This window comes from Erythrolamprus reginae, chromosome 3, assembly GCF_031021105.1.
Source record: "Erythrolamprus reginae isolate rEryReg1 chromosome 3, rEryReg1.hap1, whole genome shotgun sequence".
Lineage (NCBI taxonomy): Eukaryota > Metazoa > Chordata > Lepidosauria > Squamata > Dipsadidae > Erythrolamprus > Erythrolamprus reginae.
This window is the reverse complement of record NC_091952.1, coordinates 156,726,780-156,753,674: the sequence shown is the minus strand read 5'-3', so window position 1 is coordinate 156,753,674 and position 26,895 is coordinate 156,726,780. Positions and strand designations below refer to the sequence as shown.

The 26,895-nt window shown below is 41.0% G+C and overlaps 1 protein-coding gene across 2 annotated transcripts in view; it reads right to left on the bottom strand.

Moving 5' to 3' along the window:
- The window catches only part of TRIO (trio Rho guanine nucleotide exchange factor), a 304,905-nt gene that overhangs the window by 269,862 nt on the left and 8,148 nt on the right, over nucleotides 1-26,895 (bottom strand). The window contains exon 1 of one of the 2 annotated variants that reach the window (XM_070747108.1): nucleotides 12,748-12,771. The exons of the other annotated variant lie outside the window; for it this stretch is intronic. The gene's annotated coding sequence lies outside the window, so the exon portion shown is untranslated. Of the gene's footprint in view, nucleotides 1-12,747; nucleotides 12,772-26,895 lie in introns of those variants that run through there. 2 annotated transcript variants of the gene reach the window in all.

Below are 26,895 nucleotides of genomic sequence, written 5' to 3'. Positions count from 1 at the left end.
TCAGAGGGGAGTGATCTCTCCAAGTCGTGAAATTGTTTCATTGGTGAATGTGACTGATGACACACCCTGAGGTGAAGGGGAAAAACAGTGTCAAGACTGGGCCATAAATTACATGGCGTTAGAGTTGGTTTTACTTGGAATGAGCTGATATGAGGCTTCTAATACATTTACTTACTTACTTACTTATTTATCTATGTATGTATGTATTTATTTATTTAGATTTGCATGCCGCTCACTCCCGAAGGACTCAAGGTGACTTACAAAAATAAAATGATAAAAAAGTATAAAATCAATTTACAACATTACTCTAAAAATATAAATAACTGGATTTCTTTTGAAGCTTGGCTTGAGACTCATGATTTAATTAGGCTATTGGTCACAACCCTAACAGATAAGTGAAGATTCTACTTTCTGATTCCAAATTCTGATTCAATATTTTTCTAGGTAGATGATTCCAGAATTAATGTCAATGCCAATGTACAATTTTAATTGAAATTTCTAAATTAAAAAAGGAAAACTAGTTTCTGAGCACTGCAGCTGGAAAGAGCAATCAGTTATAGAATTAATCTGCTGTTCCATTTGTCCCTTTAAATTTTTATGAGCTTAATTAGAAAAAGAAAAAAAGGAATATGTCAGGTCTAACCAAACAGCTATTTTTATAGCTATGATGCTATGTTGGCAATTGAGAAAGAGGAAATAATTATTCTTAGTTCATTTACAATCAACTGAGCAACTGAATCACAGGGCTATAACAAATAAAAAACAACTCCTAAGCCCGTGATGGTGCACCTATGGCAGGGGTCGACAAAGTTGTTCAGAATCTAGGAGCCAGCCAAAAAATTTAGGAGCCAGAATTTTTTTTAAGCAAACTTGGTTTTTTGCCGAGTCTCCACCTGACATCGCTTTCACCCCCTCCCCCCCGGCGCAGGCCTGGCTCCGCCGAGCCGGCTCTGCTGTACTCCCGTCGGGATCCGAGGGGAGACCGTTAGTCAGAAACCGAAACAGAGAAGAAGGAAAGGGAGACCGGGCCGGGGACGCGGGTGAGGGGGGGAGGGGGGAGGAGGGGTTACTGGTCGGAAGTCACCGCGCACGCGGCCGGAGGAGGAATGAACAAAACCTCACGCCGGGAGGGGAGGGGCTTCCGCTTCTCTCCGAAGGCGGGTGAGCGGCCAAGATCGGAGCGTCTGTGTGCGGTGGGGGGGAGTGAAGGGGTTCGAGTAGGAGGCGGAATGGAGGCAAGGGGGGGAGGGAGAGACGCACGCAAGCGCAGGGGACGCTGGGAAAGCAGCTCGCTCCGAGGTTGATGGGCGGAGCTACGGAAGCCAAGATGTACCATTTCTGGGCGTAAACACAAGGCGGGAAAAATATACTGTATACCAGTGATTTTCAACCTTTTTTGAGCCGCGGCACATTTTTTACATTTACAAAATCCTGGGGCACACCACCAACCAAAATGACACAAATCTAATAAATAAATAAATAATAAATAAATACATACATACATACATACATACATACATACATACATACATACATACATACATACATAAATAACCCCCTCATATATACAATCCCATGTAACATCCCCTTATAAATACAGTCAATCATCAATCATCCCTCCTGAAATTTATACCACTGTCTCATTTCTGGGTACTTCTCCTGTCTTTCCCCCTTTTCTCTCTCGTGTTTCTCATTTCTCTCTCTTCCTCCCTTTTTCCCTCATTCCTTCTCCCTCTCACTTCTCCTCTTTTTCCATCCCTGTCTCTCTCCCCCCCCCCTTATGTGTGTGTATGTATACACACTCCAACCATTTCCAAAACCAGTTGAGGGCTGGGGTTTTTTTCTCTTTTATCCTTTTCAAAAACAGGTGTGGGCTGGGGGGGTTTTCTTATTATTTGGGTGCTTTTTACCATATGCTTCAAGAATCACCTCTCTCTCTCTTTTGTTTCACTCTCCTCTCATTCTCTGCCTCAATCATTTTCTCATTTCTCCTTTTTTCTCCCCTTTTTGTTCTCATTTCTCTCACTCTCCTTTCCTCTCCCTATCTGTCTTGCTTTCTCTCTCTCTTGCTATCTTTTTCTCTCTCTTGTTCTCTTATTTTCTCTCTCTCTCTTGTTCTTTCTCTCTCTCATGCTTTCTCTCTCTTGTTCTTTCTCTCTCTGTTGCTCTCTCTCTCTTATTTTCTCTCTCTCTCTCTCTTTCCTTTCTCTCATTCCCTCTTTCTCTCTATCCTTTCTATCTCTCACTCTTTCCTTCTCTCCCTCCCTTTCTCTCTCTTTCCATTCCCTCTTTCTCTCTATCCTTTCTATCTCTCACTCTTTCCTTCTCCCCCTCTCTTTCTCTCTCTTTCCTTTCTCTCATTCCCTTTCTCTCTATCCTTTCTATCTCTCACTTTTTCTTTCTCTCCCTCCCTTTCTCTCTCTTTCCTTTCTCTCATTCCATCTTTGTCTCCTGGGGCTGACTGCGCCTGCCCTGCACCCCCCACCGCGGAGGGAAAGCATTTGGCATCGGCACCGCCAACCCCCCCCCTCCACAAGCAGCAAAAGCCTCTGCGACTGAGCCGGAAGGCAAACGGCGCACCCCACCGCTTAGGCTTTTGCTGCTCCTGGGGGGGGGGAGGGTTTTCTCCTCCCCGCCCCCCCCGGCAGCCAAACGTCGCTGGTGCAGGAAAGCAGCGTGTTAAAAGGCGCGCTGCTTTCACGGAAAACAAACCCGGCTTTCCTGGCAACGGAGGATGACAAGCAGGATGAAGCGGGGTGGAGCAACGCGAGGCTCAAGCAGGCAGCTTCCGCGCGTTTCTTTCAGCGGAAGAGGAGGAGAGGGAGCGGATTGGGCGGGCGGGGGCTGCGCCTTCTACTGCCGGCGCCTCCCCGCCCCCGCCCCCCCCCCCCAGGCAGGCAGGGGAATGGGGACTGCGCGCCCATGGAAAAGGGCACGCAGGGGGGGTATTTTGGGGTGCGCGGGTAGCGGCGGCGGCGGGCAATAGCCGGGGGGCGGCTTCTGCAAGTGGGAGCTCCAGGGCTGAAGCCTCAGCCCTGGAGCTCCCACTTGCAGGAGCCACCTCGCGGCACACCTGGCCATGTCTCGCGGCACACTGGTGTGCCGCGGCACACAGGTTGAAAAACACTGCTGTATACATACAGTACAGCAGGCAACATTTTCTAGGCGCCAGACAACATTTTCTAGGCGCCACTGGCGACCAGGCGCCTGGGTTTGTCGATCCTTGACCTATGGCATATGTGCCACAGGTGGCACGTGGAGCCATATGGGAGGATACGCGACACTTTGTCCTACATCAGCTCCAGGATGCATGCGCCTGCTGGCCAGCTGATTTTCTGCCTTTGGAAAGGCAGTTTCGTCCTCTGGATGCTTCAGGGAAGCTTCCCCGAAGCCCCGGAGGCAAAAAAAATCCCCAATGGACAAACCAGAAGTTTGGGGAAACGCACTTCTGGTTTGTCCATTTGGGCATTTTTGCACCTACCAACAGTGGCGGGTTCAGTCGCTGAACCCACTGATTTTCCGTGATTTTTTTTCTGGCGTCTTCATGTGGAAAAAACCCTCAGCTGTGCTTCGGATGAAGAATAAAGTTCAGCATTAAGACAAGGGCGGGCAGGAGGGCTTCTTCCACATGGAGATTCCATTTAAAAAATCCCTGAAAATCAGTGGATTCATACCGGTGAGGCTTTCTGAACCATACAGGTGGGAACTCACCACTGCCTACCAGGCTTTAGAAAGGGGGCAGCACAGAAGGGGTGCACATGCAGGGGGAGGGAAGGGGCGTGGGCATGTGTACACATGCTAGCACATCCACACACATCCTTTTGGCATGCAAACCAAAAATCACTATCCTTAGCAATAGAAAATGGCTACATTCTTACTACTAGAAGTTACCTCTCTACCATCAACACAGCTGGGTCATGTGAAAGGTTTAACACTTTCAACAGAAGAGCCAAATGCTACCTTTTCATTATCTCAACCTTGATCACTATAATATTTTTTCTAATTTAACAGAGTTTCCTTCAAGCTTTAGTACGATTGAACATTTTTAGCCTGCAGGATACTATATCTCTACAGAAGCATAACAGTGTTGGCCAAAACAATGCATATTATCTTCTACATTGGTCTGCCATTTGGGCCGAGATCAGTATCAATGTTCCCTGTATGACTGCACAGAAGTAAATACTACACAGTACAATATCTAAGGACTAATACATTTTCCAGGCTATGTTATTTCAGGAACACAATTTCTTGGTGAACCAACTACTGTACTTGGATTATCACAAACAAGGAACATAAAAAAGAACTAACACCAATCCATCTAGAAGGCAGGCAGTTAAAGATGAAAAATGAGCATTTCAGAATCAGAGAAAAATGCAACTTAGGGTTACTGTGCTTTAGTGTTAAACACAATTAAATGTTTACCCGGAGCACGCAATTTTAACAAACAAGAAAATTAAATAAAATTCTGAACCTGGGGCAGGTTTCCAAGGTACATACAAATTGCAAAGTATTTACACTTTCTTATTCATGTTATGCTAATCGTCACTCTATAACTCCAGAGTTGGCAAAAGAGTTGTTTGTAAGCATTAAAGTATCTGCAACTCCTTCAAATGGTATCTAAACAAGCCACAAGTTATATAATTCAATTTCAATTTAAAACCTTTCCAAAAGATCAAAAGCTAACGACATTATGGAACATTTTTAGCCTGCAGGATACTATATCTCTACAGAAGCATAACAGTGTTGGCCAAAACAATGCATATTATCTTCTACAGTAGTCTGCCGTTTGGGTACTATTTGATGTTATAATTCTTGAGTGATGAGTTAGAAGCAGGCGTGGGTTGTACTTACTACTGGTACAGTCTCCAGGACTGTCACAGGCACGTGGGCGTCTGGGGCGGGCACATGCGCCCATCGGTGCAAGATTTGGCTTCTGCGTACGCACAGCAAGGAAAATCTCACTTGAGGACCCTCTCATGCATGAGATTTCACTGATTTTCACTGATTTCTTTGCTTTAGGGCAAGCGCAGAAGCAAAAAAAAGGTGAAAATCAGCATAATATCTCATGCGAGAGCATTCCCGCGTGAGATTTTGCTTGCTGCACATGTGTAAAAGCCAAATCTCGTGCAGGTCCACACATCAGGGCACAGAGATGCGCGCGCATCACAATTTCCACTACCGGAATCCTGATCCCAGTCATACCGGGTACAACCCGCTACTGATCAGAAGGTGAAAACATGCTGGGCTCTTGCAACATTTGCTGATTTCTGGCAATTCTCACCATTTTGTCTTCTTTTTTAGGTTTTTAGCTTTTATGTATCCCTATGTATATGAACTCCATTCCTTACTGGATATTTTAGTGTGCTCTGACTCAAAAAACATTTATAGTTGAATATGCTTGTAACCTTTCATAATATTTCAAGAATAGTGCTCTAATTGGAACTAGCAACTATTGTTAAAGTGCAGAACTAGTGAGTCATAGCAATTTATTATAATACCAAATCATGTCTAAAAAACATTATGCTTCATTGGAATTTTAATATTTTAGTTTTCCTTATTTATCAAATTGTGCCTCCTTATGATTGAAAATAGCAAACATGTCATGCATTGATTATTTTATTGAATACCAAGCAGACAAAGTCTCTTTATGAGGCAGGGCAGCCGCATGGCAACTAAGCAATTATTGATTCCAAGGATTTTGCAAAAAGGAAATAAAAAATCTTTCATTCAGGGAATGAATGAAATAGGGGACTTTTGAGCATGGGAGGTTATTTTCCCTCTGAGGCACAAAGGCTTTTTCTGGCTCTTTAGAATGAATATTTCAACACTAGCCAGAAACAAAGAATTAACATGATTCACTGTACTAGTCACACTTAATTCATACACAAAAATGAACTATTCAGGCATTATGACAGCAACACATGGAGAGGGAAAGGATTTATGTTTTTAAAAACAAGCTGCTATTTTGGAGGGGTTTCTGATTCAGCACTTCCTTTATGACCCACTGTTTTGACCATTTCTCAATATTCTCTTTATCAAAAGGCAACGTCATCATCCGTCACTACCCCACAACATACACAGGCTTAGAAAAGAAACAAGTCAAAGATCATAAATAGGGTTGGTCTGCCATAGCACCCAATTTCTTAAACTTTTCTGTTGCTTTAGAAGGCCCACGTGCTCTTCTACCACAATGGTTTCACTTCACATGAAGTAAATTGTAATATTCAAAAACAAAACAAAGAACAATCTTTTGGCAAAGGGTTTTGGATCTCTCTCCCGGAACTAAACAACAACCTGGCTTAACAAGCTAATTTCAGTTAGTAATCAACAATTTTCCTATTTCTTTGATTTAAATAAAGCAATGATGCATATATACACCAATCAGGACCTAGAGTCTTGTAATAATATCCACCATGAGAAAAATAATACTAGCTCACACATTGAAGCCAATTAACAAAAAAACAGGCATTCGAACACTGATATAAAGAACCCACAACCAAGGTAAATGGCTGAGAAGTAGATCATGAATTAGAACCATAAAATACCCCCAAAAAATTGTTTAAAACCTCTTTTAAATAAAAAGTAAAAATGTACAAGGTATTGAATTTACCACTGTACTAATTTCAGTTGAAACTAGTCATTATTTTAAATAGATATTTGGTAAATCATCAAAACCATAAAAAAACGAGAGCTAGAATATTTTGGACATGTGATGCGACACACAGAAATATATAGCATACTTAACTTAATCCTCCAAGGAAAAATTGAAGGCAAACAAGGTCTTTGCCTTCATAATGCAAGCAGAAGAACAACATAATGGCTTCAAAATCTAAGATTTGGACAAAATTCAACAGCACTTTTTGTGTGGCTGTTGATAAAAAGGGGATTGGCAACATGATCACCAACATCCAATGATGGATATGGCACAAGAAAAAGAGGAGATACTGATGGACGTATTAAATACCCATGTGCCAAACATTTTGAAAATGTACTGCAAGATGGGCTGTTTCGATCATCATGATTATTTTAGGATCAAAAGTTTCAAAATTATTAAAATAGTCCAATTTGAATCAACTGCTTCAAATTCAAACAGGGCATTTCACATTCAAGGTGGCTTGAATTCTAAAAATTGTGCACTTTGTTGGTTCATATAAAACCCAGAAAATTATAAAATGCAGCACATATTGTCGATGCACATATTGCAGCAAACTAGAAATCATGGCCATGTTATAGTCTAGAGCAGGGGTGGCCAACTAATTTTGCCATGGGTCCACATGAGAAATGGGGATGGTTTTAGAGGGCTGGACTAATATAATTAACTCTGTTCTACACAATGCTGTAAAGACCCAGATCCTGGCCTGACCTAAACACCCAGACCCACTCTACAGACCCCTAATTGTTTGCTTTACAGCAACACAGTGCACCACAGTCACTGCGCTGGAGTGTTTGCGTTGTTTCTGTGCTCAGCCGCTCTCGGTAGGAGGTCGGAGTCTGCTCCAGTGCGAGGATGAAAGAGCTCACCGCGCTTGCCAGGACTCCTCTGGTTCCTGCTTTCCACATGATTCATCAGGAAAGCAGGAACTGGAGAAGTCCCGGCAAACGCAGTGAGCTATTTCATCCTCGCATTGGAGCGGACCCCGACCTCCACGGACCGGTCACAGACATCAGGCGGGCTGGATGCGGCCTGCGGGCCGCCCCTTGCCCAGGTCTGGTCTAGAGTAAACTTGTTTTACGTATGTGATACCCAAATGAAAGGCCATGGCGGGAAGAGTATTTTCATCAGGAACTTATTTTAATGCTACTGAAATAATAGAGCAATAATAAGCTATTAGAACAGTCTGATTTTAAACTCGTATATTTAACTAAATCATGCGCAGTAAAAACCGATTTTACCAGCTTTCATTGCTGTGTTATAGTCACTCAGAATGACAAGTTTGTCATTGGCAGCGGTTGTTTGAATAATCTGGTCAAGTCCTCACAGAAAGCTTCTTTGTCTTCATCTGGACTTGTGAGAGTTGATGTGTGGGCACTGACAATGGTGATATACTTGCTGAGAGGAAAAAGGATCTTCATGATGTGTCCATTCATTCCAGTGATAGAATAGAGATGTTCTATAGCAGAGCAATTTTGAATTACAAAGCCCACTCTGTGATTCCTATTATCAGACTCTAGTTTCCATCTCCCCAAAAATGTATATCCACCTGCTATTTTCTGTAAAGAACCCTCATCTACCAGCTTGATCTCAATGCTATAATCAACATGAGTGTGATTTGTCTTCCAGGCCTTAACACCTTCTCTCTATCCAATAAGAAACAAAAGTTCCAGACTCCAAAAATGAGTTTTGATTCTTTTCCTGCCCCATGGTTCTCGACTATCGAGATGATCTGCTAGTTGTAGGTAACTAGCCAGATGTTGTTATGAAACAGTCAGTATTTATGGTGCCTTTTCTAACACTCTCCCTTTATGTGAGGTTGGCAACTCTCCTACACTAGAAAGTGTTCTGCCGGGCTCTCTGGTATGAGCCTCCTGAAAATTCAAGGGTACAAATTTCAGACACACACACACGTTTGAAAATTCAAAACAATGTTCTTTATCACAAAATTCAAAATAAACTAAGCACTCTTTTTGTATTGCAAAGAGCACTCGTTCCAAAACAACCTGGTAGTCTGTACAATTCCCTTAATCAGTCCTTAAGTACTTAGCTTGCAGCTGTGAAGAAACGTCACAGCCCTTCTTCCGCGAAGTGAAACACACACACACACTTTGCTCTGCTTTGATTTCAAAGTCATGAAAAATCAACAAACAAAGTCCGGAAACAGCAAGGCAGTCCTGAAGAACAACGATCAGATAATCTTCCACAACGGCCAAACCCACACGCTGCTATTTAGATCAGCAGCACTAATTACTGGAGCCCCACCCAAACACAGGTGGCCTCTCTTATCTCCTGTAATATGTCCTTAATTGGTCTCTTCTACGCATAACTTTGCGCCTGCAAGGGTCCAAGACCTCCGCATCCGAATCGACTGAAGATAATGGAGATTGACTTCCTGGGCTGTGTGCCAAGCCCCCCCTCTTCCAAGTCACTCCCACCTTCTTCTTCATCCGAGGAAACTGAACTACCTGACTCTGTCGACAATAAAACAGGCCTATGACATGTTGAAGTTTCCCCTGTATCCACCTCCACATTCCCTGGGGCAGGAGCTGGGCCAGAGCCAACCACAACAGAAAGTCTACCCAGTCACGTTGAATTCGGCTGAACATCTCTTCTGCCCCAAATAAGGAGACGAATGATCACGGGTCCAAGGATTGCCCACGTGCAGATTTGTGATTACTGCAGTGGTTCTCTCTATATATGTTCTTTCGCCAGTACCCCCATCACTTTTTTATCAACTAATAATTAATCTGTCCTGCTCCCAAAAGGGGCAGCCCTGTAATAGGGCTTGGGATCCTCACCAATGGAGTAAGCAGAGCACCTCCAGAGGCACATGAACATGTGATCTAGAGGAACTGTGACCCACTCTCTGAAAAGGAAGCAGGAACCACTAGTGTGGAAACGAGCTCAAGGCACTATATCAATACATGATCTCTTTTTCCTCAGGTGCTGGGACAGAGAGAGCAAAGGGATGACTGTCTCTGATCACTTGAGCAGACAGGACCTGGAGGCTGGTCTGTTGTTCCTGGGAAAGGAAGACAAAGTCCTGAGACAATGTCAATAAGGGCTCCTAGATGGGACTAAATGGGACCTGTCCAAATTCATCGAAGGACCCGGTTGGTAGTGTCTAGGCCCTGAAAGGCTTGACCCTGAGAGGACACTTGAATCAGGTTATCAAGGTAACACTGGATGCGAATAGGCAACAGTCAGAGGTAGGCTGCCCGCACTGCCATGATTTTTGGGGGGCTGAAGACAGCCTGAACAGGAGGACCAAATACTGGAAATGCTCGCTATTATAGCAGAACTTCAGGAATCTCCTATGGCGTTCTCAACCTGGGGGTCGGGACCTCTTTGGGGGTTGAATGACCATTTCACATGGGTCACGTAAGACCATGAGAAAAGACAAATTTCCCACGGTGTTAGGAGCTAAAGCTTCTATTCTGGCACCTTGGAACATATTTTTACAATCCGACCAATCAGGCATTTACAGCGGGGGTGTCCCTCTGACCTTCCTGTCAATCAGCTTAAAGCTCTGTTGGGAGAATTGGTGCTAGACCTATGGCTGGGAGTCACCATAACATGAGGAACTGTATTAAGGGGTTGCAGCATTAGAAAGGTTGAGAACCACTGTCCTATGGGCTGGGTGAATTGGAACATGCAGATAGGCCTCTGTAAGGTCTACTGAGGCTAAGAAATCCCCCTCCCAAATGGCCACCAGGATGGGATGGAGGTAGTACATTTTAAACGTCCAGTACACCAGATATCTGTTGAGGCCTTAGAGATTCAGAACTGCTCTCCATCCCCCTGAGGTTTTGAATACTATGAATAATATTGAATAGAACCCCATCCCTCCCTGATCCAGCAGAACCTCTGAATGGAATGAATATCCAGCAAATGCTAGACAACCAATTCCGTGAGAGCCCGCCAAGCGGGGTTCCTGGAAATGGGACAGCAGAGGGAAAACTTTAGGGGGATGGGAAAAAAATCCCAGGGAGACCCCATGAGTTATGGTTTCCCGGACCCAGGCATCCAGTGTAGTGTTCTTCCAGTGGCCTGCAAACAACATAAGGGGACCTCCAGTGAGGGGAAGGGGGGTCCCATTATTTTCTGCATCGGAAAGTGTGGGAATTGTCTCTGAAGGCGCTCATTCTTGGAAGTTGTTGTCTGCTTCTGCTGGAGAGACCAAAGCAATTTCCATGGAACCTAGATCTGTAAAAGAAGGGCCTCTGCTGATGGGGGAAGCTAGCCCAGGCCTCCCCCAACCTGAAGGGTAAACTGTCTATAATAGGATGCAGACCTGAAATCAGTGTGTTTACTTAAAGATGGCAAGACCTTCCCCTTCTCCCTTGTCTCAAGGAGGAAGGGCTCAAGAGATTGGCCAAACAAGGCCTCCCCTTCAAATGGGGCTGCTGTCAACTTCCATTTGTTTTTCATACTCATTTACCAATGGCGGAGCCAGATCATCCAATGGTGGAGTCAGATCCAAATAGTGAGGGCAGCCATTCCTCTCGATCCATAGCCATGGAGAGCAGTGCCAAACACTGATCGAATTGAAAGCAGTTCTCCATGGAAAGAGAAGCTAAGAATTGCCTGGTGTTTTCTTTACTAACAATCCTAACTGAAATTAAGCTAAGGAGAAATCTCAAGAAATCTCTTTCCGAGCTAGGACTGAGGTGAAGAACTGGACTGTTAGCAGGAAGGCTATCCTAAATGTTACAACTCAATCATAGAGCTGGAGGACTAGAGCTACCCACCCTGGCCTCTCCAGAGGATGCCATGGAGAAGTTATTAGACTAAAACTAGATTTAGGAAGATAAATAAACAGGTCAAAAGAGACCCATTCTCTCAGAACATTCATGATAAGGGAATAGCTAAGCAGCTTTATACACGGAAAAATGAAAAGTAAATAAAATTATCTTAGTTGAATACTCAAGGCTTGTCAATCTAATTAAACAGCTATGGTTTTATAGTACAGAACCCCTCACATCCAAACCTATTCACAGTTCTATTTATTTTACAAAGTTTACATGACCTCATTTTAAATTAGCTGAAGGGCAAAACATGTAAGATGTTCCAAAATACACTATGGTTGGGAAGTGTGTGATTTCCTCCAAAAAAGAACAGTACACAGAAAAGAAAAACATATGACAAAATCCTGGACGATTCCTAGCTCCCTTATCTTGTCAATTCCAGCTGAAACTAATTGTGGCTATACCTATTCAGCCAGCCAATAAACATTAATTGCTTTTGTATGTTTGATGTTTGTGCATTTAACTCAAACAACAAAAGGGCAAATGAGTCAATTAAATAATTCATTAATTAAAATTAATTGTGAAACAAAGTATTTCCTTTACAAAATGAACTGTTTGCTAACAGAATATATAAGTATCATTATGGTAACTATCAGGCAGATACCTTTGTGTGTTATCTATCAATGCTACCATGGAAGCATATGATTATCTAATAAACATATAGAGTGTACCCATACCTGTATTACCATCAACTAAAAAAAGAACCATTAGCATTAAAACAATATTGTAGATTCAACTCAAAACTCTCTAAAGAAGTGGATATGGATTAACAATTGATTTTTGAGAATACATGTACAACTTTGTCAAAACTATAGCAACGTACAGCCACTGGTCAAATATTACATTACTTTATGCAGTACATTTACAGCTTCATATTTATTCTTACGGTATAATACTTTCTCAGAAATAAATCCTAATAGGTTTCATTGAATCTGTTTCCACGAAAATGTACGAGCAAATAGAGACAACTGACCAATGACATTGCTCATCTCAACAAATATTCCTTTGCAAAGATTTCATACGGATGCTTAAATAATAAATAGAGAAAAGGACACTGAAGTAAGAGTCGTTCATATGTCATCTGTTCTTTGTTCTGTTTCTTTGTGGTGATTATTTGGTACTAATTGTTGCAAAATATCAAACTCCTCAAATTTCCAAAGGAATTGCCATGTTTAAATATATCAAACATATTTCTAATAAGTAAGAGGATTGTAGCAAGAATGATGTTAAGAGTTTGTAAATACGTAGTTAAAATTTCTCTCTTTCTTTACATCATACACTTACCCAACCCTCTTTTGAATAGTCTATGTAAGACATGATCCAAAGTGAAAGTTAGCACTAGGATACCACTTCTATTTTTAGCAACTCAGGTTTGTTTGGGCAGCTCTGGATTTGTAATGTCTCTAATGCCTGAAGGTACCGTATTTTTCAGAGTATAAGATGCACTAGAGTATAAGACACACCTGATCCAAATGGTGTAGTAATATATTATTTAATAAAATACCAGTATAGCAGAATACTTTTTACAAACATGTATACATTTTACAACCATGTACACTTTTTACAAACTTCAAACTTGACAGTTTTAAGACTTGTGGACTTCAACTCCCAGAATTCTTCCTCCAGTCATGCTAGCTCAGTAATCGGAGTTGAAGTCCACAAATCTTAAATTTGCCAAGTTTGAAGACCCTTGCCCTCCTAACTCCTAACCCAAGACTAGTAGACTTCAACTCCCAGAATTCCTCCTCCAGTCATGCTAGATTGGATAATTAGAAGGCAAAAACACCCCAGTTTTTGCAACAAAAAAAAAGGAGGGAGGTCATTTTTGCCTGTTTTTTTGCAAAAATGGGGTGGCAAAAGGGTCTGGGAAGCCTGCAGGGAGCTCCTGGGTACTGGGGGAGTGGCAAAAATGCCGCTTTTGCAAAAAATGGGCAATTTTTTTGCCTATTCTCTCTGACATTTCACCTTCTTTTTTGGGGGGGGGGGGGCTCTTATACTCCGAAAAATACAGTAATTGAAAGACTGTAGCACAATTGGCAACTGTCATAAAACAAATTAGTATTATTAAATAAAATAGAACCGTTAGATTCACATTAATGTTTATGAAACATTGCCTTCCAAGGCCCAGACTAAGATCAGGATGTTCAGTTTGATTCAGCTATTGTTGTAAAAGTCAATATAATGAATTCTGACTACTCTTAAATGTGTATTAAATTGTAACTAGAAATGCCCAAAAATTCCATGAAGATGAGATAGTATCATTGCAAAGTCCATGAAGGAAAAGGTATTTCTTCATCTATGGCTGAGATGAAATGCGCTCAAAAAGGATGGGAATCAAAATGCTTTGCCCTTGTCAAATAGTATGGGAGTTGTAGCCTTGTTTTCATGCATACAATTGTGGACATCTTCAAATGCTGTTCAGAAACCTGTGATAGAAATTCATGATACTCTTGCTTTAAGTCAAAACATGAAACAGCTTGAAATTTGCCTCCTTTTCCAAAACTGCTTTTTGGTGCATAAGAACAGCCGTTTAGTTAAGAATTAATTTATCGAAGTTTCTTTACAAAGTTTCCTATTCTAGGTGAGATTCCAACTTAAAATCCCCACCCACCCTCATACTAAGCCTATAGCTTTATTCTAGAGCATTTTTCCTCAAGGAAAGCCTAGGAAAGAATAATCACAGTTTTTTGTTCACATTGCTCACATCTCTTTTCCTCAATTTTATGCAACTCCCCCAGGTAGATTAAAAAATATATTGGGGCAGGGGCATTTTTGTTTCATATTGCTCTGCAGAATCCCAATCACATATCCCACAGAATAAATAATACTATAGAATGCTATGGTGAAGTCTGTCTAACTCTAGGGGGCTATGATCATTTCTATTTGTTTGGGAGTCAGTTTAGTGTAGTAATTAAGGCCTCAGGTTAGAAACTGGGAGAATGTGAGTTTAGGACCCACCTTAAACACAATGCCAGCTGGGTGATCTTGGGCTAATCACTTTTTCTCAGCCCTAGGAAGGTGGCAACAGAAAACTGCTTCTGAAAACATCTTGTCAAGAAAAATTCAGGGATTTGTTCAGGCAGAGTTGAGTACAAACGAACGGAAGAAATAGCGTAACTTCCATTCTTGCTAATCAGAAAAGCAAATCTAAAATAAACACAACCGACCAAAGTGGCAAGCAGACAACCTATTAAGCATGAAATAAGCAAGTGGCTTATAAACTACTGATTTAATCAGCTTTAAACTATTCTATGATGCATGTATAGTGCATCACAGCTAGTATAATCAGACATTTTCTTTCCTGTATCATCTAAATGCAGACAGAGATTCTCTCTCTGTGTTTTGATGAGTGGGAAGAATATGATTTATTCTTATCTTTTTTAGTTAACTGCATATTGGTGTAATTTTGACGGGAGTCAATCTTAACTACAGTTTGTTCAAACAAAACACGCTTGAAATTGGCTTGTTATAATAAACTAGTATTAAAATTTACTCAAACTCTAGGAAAAAACGAAGCAAAAGTGGGCATATCAGGAGAGGCAATTGCTCATCTCACAGAGTCATCACTGGGGAAATAAGAGGAGGAATGTACCAGTATGTTCACCACCTTGAATTATTTATAAAAATGATAAAGGCAGATTTTTTTTTAAAAAAAATCTAATAATAAATAAATGTATACAATGTACAGTAGTACATGGTCCCCTTTTCCAGATAAATCTAAAGGTACAGTTTGGACATGGTATGGCACTTAAAAAGCAAAGTAAAACAAATAATCTGCAGAATGAAAGGAATATGGTTTCAAAATTTCAACACTGACTGAAGTGGGAGGAAAACAATTTAGAAAAATTAATTATAAAATTAGTTATACTAGCTTTAATCCTAAGAGGGAAGGCTTAGGTTTTTTTAAAAAAAAATCTTGTATCTGAAGAGAGAAATAATCTGAAATGATAAATACCAACATTGGTCCACAGAGAAAAGTAATTGGGGAAAATAGATTAGGTATGCATGTACGTCCTTGTATTCTTCCTGTTTTATTCCCTCAACTCCTCCATCTTCAGCCATGCAGTGATTTGGCAGGCAATTTTCAAAAGCCATTAACACACAAAAGCTATATTGTCTACCAAACTGCACTGTAAGCATCTGAGATATTTTTCTCATACAGTTGTCTTTACTGGACATAACTCACTAATGGATGAGCTTGCAACTTAATAAGGATTAGCTTGGATAAACAGACTGGTAGCTTTAGAATGTTATCTCTTTCGAGCTTTCTTTTCTTTTTTGTAAAGAAAGCCACTATCCATCTCTCATAATCTGTTCACTTGATGCAGGTATGTTTGGGGGGGGAGGGGAGGAATAAGAAAGAGTAATGTTACAAGTCTTTCCCCATTACAGTGTGGTTTTCAATGATTAAATGGTTCACAACCTGCTTTATTTTGGGGTACTGAACCACATCATAAGAAAAGAAGAATTGGCAATAGCAATAATGCTTAGACTTATATACAGCTTTAAAGTGCTTTAAAGCCCCCTCTAAGCAGTTTTACACAATCAGCATATTTCTCCCAACATTCTGGGCTCTCATTTTACCCACGATAAAATGAGAATGCAGGGTAGCAAAAAAACTCCCCAAACGCGTCCCTGTACGTGATTTTGCTACCTGCACAGGTACAAGAAACATAATTGTGCTCAATCCCGTACTCACATTCCAGAGCCGCAGAGTTGCGCACAATTAGACGTTCCGGCAGCAGCCCACTTCTGGTTGGAAGGATGGAAAGCTGAGTCAACCCTGAGCCTGGGGGGATTTGAACTGCAAAATTGCAGACAGCTGGTAGTCAGCAGATGTGGCCTGCAATACTGCACTGTAACCACTACGCCACCGAAAGAGCTGAAGTCAAATAAACCCATCTCCTTTTTTAGATCTATTTTTTTTTTCATTCAAGCAAGGTTAAGTAGTATGTTTGATTAACTCAATGCCTAAGTAGTCATAAAACAAAAGGGGTGCTGGTCTTACCTGGTATGCTTCTTTTTGTTATTCATGAAGTTCAATCAGCTGTTGCAGAACCTAAAATCTTCCAGGGTCTCACTGTATCTCAAGTGTAAAACCTCCCTGGGTCAAGTCAACTTCAATTTAACTTAATTATATTTGTACTGAAATTTGGTAGACATCAGTAAATACCAGTACATTTAAGTTTAACACCAAAATTGTTCCTTCTTCACCACCTCCTTCTTCCCAAACTGGAAACAGTATCACACCTGACATTCAGATACAGGTACAAATTCAGATACAGCATCTTATCTTAGAGATAGGAGGCTAAGTCTCATCAAAATTTCTGTCGCTAAGTAATGTGATCATAAAGCATCATGTTACATGCTGCTTAGTAACACCACATTGCCTAGTAACAGCAATCCTAGCCATTCCTATTGCCATTATTAATTGAATACCACTGATCATTAGGCAAGGGCCCACCCAGGCCATGGTTGGCTTGCTCCCGCCCAATCCTGAGCCTCAATGAGGTAAAGGGTCTGCCTCCTTTTCAACTTCCTCACCTGCCTTTTTGCCTGCTTTGTATTCTGCTGCCTTTGGTGGTCTTTTTGCTCCATACTCTCTGGCCCCGCACTCTTTGGTCCTGCCACTCCTGGTGACCTTTGCCTTCTTCATCTTTACCCACCTAACCCAATGTGAAGCAGCTGCTGGATAGACCAGGCCTTTTTTCCCAAGACAATTCTCCATGCACAGCATGGACCATTTTCGGACACTACAGAAAGCAACCTGGGGGCAGCCATCAGTTGCCTTGTATGAGGCCAGGATGGAGCATTTTTTCAGCAGCGGAAGAAAGATAGTGAAAGTCAAATGAGGATGGCAAGGCAGCAAAGCTGACAGGGCCAGCAAATTCAGAAGAGAAGGCAGCAAGCCCAGAGTGGCAGGGCTATTAAGTGAAAAGCTTAGCAGCAAGACCAATTTGGATCGGGACTCACTGCTCACAGTCACTCATGCCCTCATCACCTCAAGATTCGACTACTGTAATGCTCTCTACCTGGAGCTACTTTTGAAAAGTGTTCGGAAACTTCAGATCGTGCAGAATGCAGCTGTGAGAGCAATCATGGACTTCCCAAGGTATGCCCATGTTACTCCAACACTCCACAGTCTGCATTGGTTGCCGATCAATTTCCGGTCACAATTCAAAGTGTTGGTTATGACCTATAAAGCTCTTCATGGCATCGGACCAGAATATCTCCAGGACTGCCTTCTGCCGCACGAATCCCAGCGACCGATTAGGTCCCACAGAGTTGGCCTTCTCCGGGTCCCGTCGACTAAACAGTGTCATTTGGCGGGGCCCAGGGGAAGAGCCTTCTCTGTGGCGGCCCCGACACTCTGGAACCAGCTCTCCCCTGAGATTAGAACTGCCCCCACCCTCCTGGTCTTTCGTAAGCTCCTTAAAACCCACATCTGGCGTCAGGCATGGGGGAACTGAGATAACTTCCCCAGACCTATACTGTTTATGTATAGTATGTTGTGTGTATGTTTTCTTAAATTATGGGTTTTTAGTTTTAATTATTAGATTTGTATTGTACATTGTTTTTTTCTATTACTGTTGTGAGCCGCCCCGAGTCTACGGAGAGGGGCGGCATACAAATTAATCAATTAATTAAATAAATAAATAATCAAATAAATAAATAAATAAATGGAGTGCGGGTCTAGCAAAGTGCAGGGTGGCAGTGATGCCTGAAGCTTTGGGATGTAGAACTGGGGTGGCTGCCAATGGCAAAAAGTTTGGGAAGGCACTCCTTGGCAGTGGTGGTACTGGGAGTGAAGTAATGGCCCAGAGGTGGTGACATCGGGCTGACACTGCTACACATTCTGGGTCTCTATTGCAGTCCCAGTGATACTCCAAAGGAATGCTACTGTACAGGACATTATAACCTAGCTCACCTTTCATATCAAACCATAATGTGGTTTGCCTTTTTAAAAAATTTGGTGTGTGAGTCATAAAATACGCTGGGGAATTAATTAAACACTGACATCTATTGGGACCCACCTAGCAAACACTTCTCTATTGCGGTGCCTACTCTCTAGAACAAAATCCCTCCTGTAAGACTTCTGTAAGGCTCCCACCGTGATAATGTTCTGAAAATACTTGAAATATTTCAGTTCTTTTTACCTGGCCTTTGGATAAGGACATTGAAAACTGTAGCTTTTTCTTTAGTATGTTATATGTGGTCTTCCCTTCACCCCCACTTCATGGTGGGGTAGTTGTTTTTTAAAACTTTTTAAAATGTGGGCTGGTCAAAGTTGTTTGGAGTCAGGCATCCTCTAAATTGAATAAAATAGACATAAATAAAGTTAAGCAGGCGTTCAGCTTAATTAGCTTTTAAGTAAGGAAAGACACTGTACAAAACTGGGCGAGGCAAATTTCCTGTGGCCATAGTTACTGTTTTGTACTGTTTTTCATGCAACTCACAATTCCCTATCCCTGCCTTAACATAACAATGCATAAAGCCACCCCATTTTTTTAAAAAAAGAAATCATGAATAAACCAATATTTTGAGGCTCTTATGGAAAAATAATAACTTGTCAAAATAAAGTTGCATCTTCTTTAACTGGATGCACTGAATTAATTTCTTATCCTGTATAAGGGAAGGTCCGTTTCCTCCAGAAAGTAAGATGAGGAACTGACAAGGAGCAGTTGTTTCTGTAAAAATAGTCCATCAAGCAGAGCTAGCATTGACTCTTCCATTCAATGAGCCTCACTTGTGTATCTACATAAACAAATACAGTTTCATCCTTCTGTCTGAGACTCCTAAACATGTGTTCTGCTTTGAAGGCTCAATTCCTTTTCTTCCACAATGCTTTATGACTCCATTTCCTACTCACGCAGAAAATGAATACACTCCTCCCCCCTTTCCAGAGAACACAATTGTTGTTTTCAGGTTTCATTCACTGCATTTACTAGAATTGAAATATGATCTTGGAAGCCTATTTACTTGTAGCACTACAATTCTGTTGGGAGAATTGAGGACACTTATTTACCTTCATCAAAGTCACTGGAAAATTAGTTTCAAGCAGCAAAAAGTTTATTTTCTAGCAGTTTTCTCATTTTATTTCCCCAGCCCCAGTGAGTAGCATAACAAAAGTAGTGTAGGAATCACCAGCACATGAATCACTCCCTAGTCACGCATATTTTTCCTGAACAAAGTGATTCAGCTTTTCAGAATTTAGTACCTAACTGAATCAGTGTCCTACTTTCTACCCAAGATCACTAAAACTTCCAAGTTTGGCTGCAACAAAGAGGCCCCTAGAAAGTGTTCAGAGAAGAGTAACAAAGATGATTTGGGGTGTGGAGGCTAAAACATATTAAAAATGGTTGCAGAAATTGGATATATCTAGTATAATAAAGAGGCATACTGGGATGACATGACAGCAGTGTTCTATTATTGGGTTTAGGACTTTTTGCCTCCTATCCTTGGCCACGCCTATTTCGCTTCCAGAGTTCTACCTCTGGCCATTCACCACTAAACTGTCTCCTGACATGCCTTTAGCTATTTGCCACAGGCAATAACTATCCCGGGGAGACAAAAAATTCAGGAGGAACCATCCTTCTGTGAATTGGCCGTGCCCAAGTGTGTAGGATGGAAGGTCCAGGACTGTGGCCCACTGCCCAGGGCATATCAGCTGAGGAGAAAATTTAGCGGAGAATGGCCAGAGGCGGAACTCTGGAGGCAAAATTGGTGCAGCCAAGGGTAGGAGACAAAAAGTCCCATTCGGTCCAATATCTAAGGGGCTGCCACAACGAAGAGGGGGTCAACTTATTCTCAAAAGAACCTGAAGGTGGGACAAGAGGAAACAAATGGAAACTTATCAAGGAGAGATCAAACCTAGCTTGAGCAGAAGTTTGGACCAGAAGATCTCTTAGATCTTTCCCAACTCTGTTAAGTCTGTTAATTCTTAATATTACATATAAAGAAATGTAAAATGCACTTTATTCTACATTGATTACATATTATTGTTTTACTGTAACAATCTTCTCTGTTTATTGTGAAAAGAACAGTAATTTAAAAATCGGAACCCAAGAACAAATTGTACACTTCCATCATTAGGATAAATTCTTCTCCCTGTCTTCACAATTATGGTTAACAGTTATTTTTGGTACTATTAAGCAGGATTCCCATATATATAATTGCAGCTGAAATATTATTTTCTATTCTTAGTTCGCTTGGAATCTCAAGCAGGCAAAATGGTGATAACAGTGTCATGGAAAGCCATAGCTTTGTAAGAAAAGGAGACAATATTACATGGCTAGATGAGACTCCAAGGAGATGATCTGTGATCATACAGGCCACACTTCTTTCCTAACTGAAATTTAAGTATCAGAAATCATAATTTTATTTGCAAGGAAAAGGGATAGGGTTGAGGAGAATGCGGTGGTAAATAAGAGTAAGTAGAAATTGATTTTACTTATTAACAACTGCATCACATACTGCCTTATTATAGTATTGTAATTTTTCCCTGGGACACCCTTGAAATGCAGCCTAATAGACAATTTCTCAAATCAAAATTTGCAGTAGTTTGAACTATATATCAGATGACCCACAAATGTCAACAAAGGGACTACAATTCAGTCTAGATATCGAACCAATGCAACAATAAGGAACTTAACTATGGGCAGAGGCAGGCAACTTTTTTGGCTTGGTAGGAGGGAAACACACTTTTACAACACATATTTTTGTCTCTTATGCCACAGGGAGGAGATCTCTAGGAATGCAATGATGTCATGGAATAAGCAGGATAAACTTTTATTTTATCCTTTTTTTTTCACCCAAATCAGAAATATTACTGCTGCATTTTAGCAGAGTGGTTTTATAGAACTTTGGGGCTGCAATATTGATGTCATGATCAAGCCATGATTCAAAAATATGACCAGAAGTTTATTAGCAAACCATGATTTGAACATATTAAGAATTAGTATTGTGTTTGAACTCTTTGTTTTTATTACCACTCTTGCTTTCTCTCTAATAACCATTCTAATTGATAAGCAGTTCTGAATTGTAGGTTTGGAACTTCAACTACCATGCTACAATTTAAACTTCAGGTGATCCTTGCTTACCAGTCACTTACTCACTGACTCATTGACGACAATGGCACCGAGCAAGTGGTACTTATAACTGGTTCTCAAAGTTCTGTCCATCACAGCATCCCTACTGTTAAATAATTGCAGCCCAGATGCTCAGCCGCTAGTTCATTACATGATCACAGCGTCACATGATCACCATACGCAATCTTCACTGTTGACATCCAACAAGCAAAGTCAAAATGGAGAAGCCAAAAAGAAGATATATAACTCTCTTTAACAATGGCAACCAGAAACTGCTGGAAATGCCATTGCTAAGAAGTATGGTCACATGTGTTGTGCTTTGCATCTATGTGGCTTAGCAACAGAAATTATAGTACCAATTATTGTCATTAACCAACCAAGGACTACCCAGGTCAGGGTCCCCAAACTTGGCAACTTTAAGACTTTCAACTCCCAGAATTCTCCAGCTAGCTATGCTGGATTCTGGGAGTGGAAGTCCACAAGTCTTAAAGTTGCCAAGTTTGAAGACCTCTGACCTAGATGAATAAGGCAAATCAGGTATCAGAGTTGGTCAGACTGAATCTATGGGGCCTTAAGCACTGGAATGTTAAACTAGGTAACTACAGAATTATTTGTCCAACTAGCATAACATAGTGTTTTCATGTTTTCCAAGCTGCCTGTTTCCCACTTTTAAAACCTTATTGGCACTAGAATTGAACTGAAAATTCACAATGAGCGATAAGCTCCTACATTGGCTATATTAGCTTTGCACATTTTTTAAAGCAAGGGTGCATTTTTGTTTTGTTTGGACTAGCTAAGTAAGTTTGTTCAAGCAAGGATTAACTTCAGAGTAAGAAAACTAAGCTATATTTCAAAGTCTGAATACATTTTGTGACATTAGTATATAAGACATTGTTATTGGAAATACAGTACTTTTAATGTTAATGTTATTGGAAAAGATCCATATAGATATGTTTCCCAGAATTATAACACAAAGTGCTAATAATTCCCTAGTGTGGTTTCTAAGGAAGCAAAGCTTATATTGAGAAGCATTAACCATATGGGCAATAGTTATTTCTCTCTACATGTGGGGACATGCATTCTATATTAGACATTTTTCCTGTATGACAAGAGAGAAATCATCTCAAACTTTCAAAACAGTAGAAAGTTACACAAATATTAGAAAATGGCCAATTTAAAATCCTTTTGAGTTATGTCTTGATTACAACTTAAGAACTATCCAATGGATCAAGCAATAAGTTTGACTCTTTGAACAAGTTTATATATATATATATATATATATATATATATATATATATATATATATATATATATATATTCTTTTTTTTAAAGCAATATACAGTATTACTCTATCAGATGCTAAGCATTACCTCTCAATATTGAGGATTTTGACTTTGACTTTCTAGAACTATTGCTTGAACTAGTACTACAACTAAAGAAAAAAGCTACAATTCTGATCCATTTCTAAGATTTTGGCATGAATTTTTCCTATTCTTATCTCTGGAGATGATTATTGTTGAACTTTGGATCTTTGTGGTGTGGGAAAAAATATGCCCATCCACCTTGTGAGATACACCTTTGGCCAGCAAAAATCAGTAATACAAAACACTGTGAGAAAAACATAGGTATTGTAGCTCTCGGCTTCAATAGTTCATTTAGTGACTGTCTGAAGTTACAATGGTACTGAAAAAATATTTTTCACATTTAGGAACATTGATCACCCTGATCATGTGAACAAAATTCTGATTCTTGATAACTGGTTCACATGTATGATGGCTGCAGTATCTCAGGGTCACGTTATCACCCTTTGTGATCTTCTGAAAAGCAAAGTCAATGAGGAACCTAGATTCACTTAACAACCGTATCACTGACTTAACCACAGCAATGATTCACTTAACAACTGTGGCAAGAAAGGGCAAAATAGGGCAAAATTAACTTTAAAAACTGTTTCAGCAACATAAATTTTGGGCTCAATTGTGATCGTAAGTCAAGGATGACCTGTAGAGCAAAATGCAGGCTTTCAATCCAACAACTGTGTTACATCCATCCAGCTATACAATCCAATTCACTCTAATTTTACAATCTGAGCACCTGCAGGTAATGCTAGCTTCTAATGGCTTTCTGAACGGTAAGAGGGTTGGAACCTGCCAGTTTTAGAGGATACGGTGTTCCATAATGGAGGAGCCATTAAAGAAAAGTACATCAGAGTTCCTACTAGATTGATTGATTATGTATGTATGTATGTAGATGTGTTATGTATGTGTGTGTGCGTGTATGTATGTATGTATTACCCCACCTTTATTTTTACAAATAACTCAAGGCGACAAATATATCCAACACACTTTTCTCCTCCTATTTTCCTTTCCCTACAACCATCCTGTGGATTGGGGTGGGCCGAGAGTAACTAGGCAAAGTTACCCAGCTGGCTTTCATGACAGGTCTTGGAACTCATGGTCTCCTACTCTCTAGCCTTATGGTGTCTATGTCTACAGGAATATGTGGAGAAAGAAATCAGGAACTGACCTGTTTTATCCGGTCAAGCGAGACAGGTAAATAACCTAAGAAAGTGATGTCCGCGCACATAATCTGATCCTTATGACCACAATTAGGACCAAGATCTTGGGGGTTGAGAGAAATGATCATTAAACAAACTGTTAAGTGACTGCCCGTATGACTGTTCAACTGAAATCACAGCATTACTGGTTATGGTTGTTAAGCAGACAGAACCTCAGGAGAATTGGGAAGACCTCCACTCAGGAACTGAAAATCCTCCCTTTTGAAATCTAAGGTTTTGGTCCATGAACACAGAGATACTTGTGCAAGGTCTGTGCCTGGCTTCCCCCACCCTGCAGAGTTCCCCCACACACACCAACTTTATCTTTCTGCCCTGACTCTCTGATCTCTGCTTGGATTTCAGCTCCTTCTTGTCTCTGAGGCTGAAAGACTTGCTTGCCAAAGGAGTTCCCCTTGTGGCACAGAAGGAAACTCATTCAGCAGAGTTCAGGAACAAGATTGAAATCTTCAGGATTTCCAGCAGTCCCTAGAGAAGAAAGGGAGTTCTCTCAGCCAGCAGCAGTAGCTTGCAATCTTTCCTGCTGGCTTCCCTACTGACTTCTGGGGAAGCTGGTAGAGAAAATTGCAAATAGTGATCATATGATTGTAGAGTTCTCGGGAACCAGTTGCATAGTTCCCTCTAAGCTGAGCAGTGAGCAATCGCTCACTTAAAAATCATCATCAACTCAGAGTTTTCCAAACCTGCCCAGAAGCCGAGAGGGAAAGAGTGAGAGGGAAGGAGAGAGAGAAGAAGAGAGGAAGAGAGAGAAACAGATAGAAAAAAGAGAGGAAGGAAAAGAGAAAGAAAAAGAATGGGAGTAAAGAAGAGAGAAAGAAAATCAAAATCTAGTTTGAAACTAGCTCAACTATTTAAGTGGCATTTTGATATTGATAGAGCTGCCCTATTATTTATTTGTTTGTTTGTTTGTTTATTTATTTATTTCTGTGCCGCCCAGTCCCAAAGGGACTGCCGCTCAGACACTATACTTTTCCGCCCACCCCCCCAAAAAATTAGAGGGAACACTGACCAGTTGTAAGTGCAAAAAGGTTGCAAAGGTATGATCAGGTGACTCTACAAAGGTAGTGCTGTAACATTTTGCAATGCCCAATGGTGTTACATGGGCTGTGTTATGGTTAGCTCTGGCCCAGCTCCTGCCTCAAGGATTGTGGATGTGGGGGAGACATCCACATGCTGCAGGCCTATTTTGTTCTTCTGTTTCCCCTGTTCTGTCCAAGAAGACATGAGTGACAGGGAGGAGGAGAGTGTGGCAGACAGCTCAGAAGGAGATCAATTATCTAGCTCCTCCTTGGATTCGAACAAGAGTTAATGATGCAGCCACGCACGAGGAGAGCGATGCATAGGCAGCAACAGCTGAGAGATTATTATCAAAGAAAATGAGGCCACCTGTGGTTGGGTGGGGCTGTGGTAATTAGTGAGGATTGGCCATTGTGGAGGATTATCTGATCCTTGTGCTTTGTGCCTGCTTTGCTGACTTTGACCTTTGTGTGCTGATTTTTTCCTGCTTTGAAACTAAACCAGAGCAAAGTGTGTTTCACTTTGTGAAAGAAGAAGGACTGTGAATTGCCTCACAGCTGCAAGCTAAGTATCACAGAACTGATAAGGGACTTGTACTAATTACCAGTTTGTTTGGAGACAAGTGCTCTTTGCTATACAAAAAGAGTGCTTCGTTTATTTGCATTTTCGGTATAAAGAACATTGTTTTGAATTTTCAAACGTGTGTGTCTGAAATTGTATCTGTGCATTTTCGGGAGGATTCTACCAGAGAGCTCGACAGAACAGGCTGTAAAGGAACGTTGGCTTACCTTAATCCTCTGTGCGCTGCGGGAGAAAGACCCTTTCTGAGGTTGTCATAATTCTAGGCCATTGTCAAAGCAAGCTAAATACTGCCTGTATTCAATCAAGATTCATATTTTTCCAGATTCCGCAAATCATTTTATTAAGAAACAGAACAGTTGGAAAACCATTTTTTTGCCATTTGATTACTGAAGCCTCAAATAAAATTGAATGCATGGCTCTTTAACTGGTGTGGTGACCTGGAGAATAGGAAGGCACCGTAAATTGGCTTAAGGAGAGCCCATGGCTCGTTAACTGGCCAAGGTAGTACTGGGGAGGGAGTTCCTGTAGCCAGCCACTTGCCTATGAAGTCGGTTGAGTTCGCTAATTTCTCCTCCTCTGAAAACTTAAATCCAATGGTTTAGTCTGGAGCTGCAAGTCCCCAGCCCTAACAAGAGCTGGTGAGGTGAGCCCTAATAAGGGCTGTTGAAGCAGGAAAAGTTGAAATAATTTAAATCTAATTTAAGATAGCATAGGATTAAACCGATTAGGAACTAAAGCAGAGCAAGAAAAGGTTAGGACAGATTAGAAAGGGACAAAATAAAAACAAAAATCTATAATCCCAGGAGGGATCTCCTTGAAGGATCAAGTCAGATCTGGGATCTCAAGGTGCATCCAAGCAAGTAATCAAATGACTGACTCAATCCTCAAGATGATTGGTCAAGGAACTCCCCATTGCGAAGGCTGATTCCATCACACGAAGGAGAACTGAATGTAGACATGTGGTCTGCCAACATTTAACATCAGCTTGAGAATTCTGATATTAAACAAGCATCTTGACCCATTTCACGTGAAGAAAGGCAGGAATTAATGAAAAGGAGAAACAGTGTCATTCATGTTCCCCAAACTACAAACTGATCATTTCTACCAGCATAATCCAAAAAGCTTTTATTCACATTCTAGTTCCATAAAAGAAGATTCCATGTGTAGGATATG